Source organism: Lontra canadensis, unplaced genomic scaffold (genome assembly GCF_010015895.1).
Source record: "Lontra canadensis isolate GAN:19392208 unplaced genomic scaffold, GSC_riverotter_1.0 scaffold27, whole genome shotgun sequence".
NCBI classification, from domain to species: domain Eukaryota; kingdom Metazoa; phylum Chordata; class Mammalia; order Carnivora; family Mustelidae; genus Lontra; species Lontra canadensis.
Genome location: NW_022631021.1, coordinates 6,937,818 through 6,940,827, shown reverse-complemented (window position 1 = coordinate 6,940,827; position 3,010 = coordinate 6,937,818). Strand labels below are relative to the sequence as shown.

At 35.3% G+C, this 3,010-nt stretch overlaps 1 non-coding gene across 1 annotated transcript; it reads left to right on the top strand.

Moving 5' to 3' along the window:
* Positions 1–2,647: 2,647 nt before the first annotated feature.
* Positions 2,648–2,790, top strand: LOC116871793. The gene has a single exon (XR_004383505.1). It is a non-coding gene; the product is annotated as a U4 spliceosomal RNA (small nuclear RNA).
* Positions 2,791–3,010: the final 220 nt, after the last annotated feature.

The window sequence follows — 3,010 nt, the reverse complement described above, 5'->3', positions numbered from 1 at the left end:
TATATATATATATATATATATATATATATATATATATATATAATTTTTTTAATTAAAATTTTTTTAAAATTTCTTTTTGTGCCCTTCATTCTCCCCCTGATTTGGGGTCTCTTCTGATTTGGTTAGCATACATTTTTCTGGGGTCTTTGCCACCCTTTTAGTATTTTATTCTCTCCTTCATATATTCTTATTTGGATAAAATGACAAGGCAGAAAATCTCACCACAAAAAAAAAGAACAAGAGGCAGTACTGAAGGCTAGGGACTTAATCAATATGGACAGTGGTGATATGTCAGATCTAGAGTTCAGAATGACAATTCTCAAGGTGCTAGCTGGGCTCAAGAAAGCATGGAAGATATTAGAGAAACACTTTCTGGAGAAATAAAGAACTAAAATCTAACCAAGCTAAAATCAAAAAAAAGCTATTAATGAGGTGCAATAAAGAATGGAGGCTCTTACTGCTGGGATAAGTGAGGTAGAAGAAAGAATTAGTGATATAGAAGACCAAATGATGGAGAATAAAGAAGGTGAGCAAAAGAGAGACAAACTATTACTGGACCATGAGGGGAGAATTTGAGAGATAAGTGATACCATAAGATGAAACAATATTAGAATAATTGGGATTCCAGAAGAAGAAGAAAGAGAGATGGGGGAGAAAGTATATTGGAGTGAATTGTTATAGAGAATTTCCCTAATACGGCAAAGGAAACAAGCATCAAAATCCAGGAGGCACAGAGAATCCCTCTCAAAATCATTAACAATAGGTCCATACCCTATCATCTAATAGTAAAACTTACAAGTCTTAGTGACAAAGAGAAAATGCTGAAAGCAGCCCAGGAAAAGAAGTCTGTAACATATAATGGTAAAAATATTATATTGGCAGCAGACTTATCCACAGAGACCTGGCAGTCCAGAAAGAACTGGCATGATATATTCAGAGCACTAAATGAGAAAAACATGCAGAATACTATATTCACCTAGGCTATCATTGAAAATAGAAGGAGAGATAAAAAAACTTCCAGGACAAACAAAAACTAAAAGAATTTGCAAACACCAAATCAGCCTTACAGGAAATATTGAAAGGGGTCCTCTAAGCAAAGAGAGAGCCTGAAAGTAGTAGACCAGAAAGGAACAGAGACAATATACAGTAACAGTCACCTTAAGGCAATACAATGGCACTAAATTCCTACCTTTCAATAGTTACCCTGAATGTAAATGGGCTAAATGCCCCAATCAAAAGACACAAGGTATCAGAATGGATTAAAAGGAAAAAAAAAAAAAAAAAAACCATCAATATGCTGTCTACAAGAAACTCATCTTAGACCCAAAGACACCTCCAGATTTAAAGTGAGGGGATGGAAAATAATTTACCATGCTAATGGACATCAAAAGAAAGCTGGGGTGGCAAACCTTATATCAGATAAATTAGATTTTAAGCCAAAGACTATAATAAGAGATGAGGAAGGACACTATATCATACTCAAAGGGTCTGTCCAACAGGAAGATCTAACAATTTTAAATATCTATACCCCTAACATGGGAGCAGACAACTATATAAAACAATTAATAACAAAATCAAAGAAACACATCGACAATAATACAATAATAGTAGGGGACTTTAACACTCTCCTCACTGAAATGGACAGATCATCTAAACAAAATATTAACAAGGAAATAAAGGCCTTAAATGACACTCTGGACCAGATGGATATCACAGTTCTATTCAGAACACTCCATCCAAAAGCAAGAGAATACACATTCTTCTCTAGTGCACATGGAACATTCTCCAGAATAGATCACATCCTGGGTCACAAATCAGGTCTCACCCAGTACCAAAAGATTAGGATCATTCCCTGCATATTTGCAGACCACAATGCTCTGAAGCAAGAACTCAATCACAAGAGGAAAGTTGGAAAGAGCTCAAATACATGGAGTCTAAAGAACATCCTACTGAAGAATGAATGGATCAACCAGAAAATTGAAGAAGAATTGGAAAAATTCATGGAAACAAATGATAATGAAAACACAACTGTTCAAAATATGTGGGACACAGCAAAGGAAGTCCTGAAAGGAAAATATACAGAGATACAAGCCTTTCTCAAGAAACAAGAAAGGTCTCAAATACACAACGTGACCCTACACCTAAAGGGGCTGGGGAAAGAACAGCAAACAAAGCCTAAACCCAGCAGGAGAAGAGAAAGCATAAAGATCAGAGCAGAAATCAATGAAATAGAAACCAAAAGGACAGTAGAACAGATCGACAAAACTAGGAGTTTGTTCTTAGAAAGAATTAATAAGATAGATAAAGCCCTGGCCAGACTTATCAAAAGGAAAAGAGAAAGGGCCTAAATAAATAAAATCATGAATGAAAGAGGAGAGATCACAACCAATGCTAAAGAAACACAAACAATTATAAGAACATATTATGAGCAACTATATGCCAGCAAATTAAGACAATCCAGAAGAAATGGATGCATTCCTAGAGACATATAAACTACTAAACTGAACCAGGAATATATAGAAAACCTGAACAGACCCATAACCAGTAAGGAGATTGAAGCAATCATCAAAAATCTCCCAACAAACAAGAGCCCAGGGCCAGACAGCTTCCCAGGGAAATTGTACCAAACATTTAAAAAAGAATTACTAGCTTTGCATAGTGTCAGTATCGTAGCCAATGAGGTTTATCCAAGGTGCGATTATTGTTAATTAAAAAAGAATTACTACCTATTCTCCCGAAACTGTTCCAAAAAATAGAAATGGAAGGAAAACTTCCAAACTCATTTTATGAGTCCAGCATTACCTTGATCCCAAAACCAGACAAAGGCCCCATCAAAAAAGAGAATTTTAGACCAATATCCTTGATGAACATAAATGGGAAAATTATCACCAAAATACTAGCCAATATGATCGAACAGTACATTAAAAAAATTATTTACCATGACCAATATGATCCAACAGTACATAAAAAGGATTATTCACCACGACCAAGTGGGATTTATTCCTGGGCT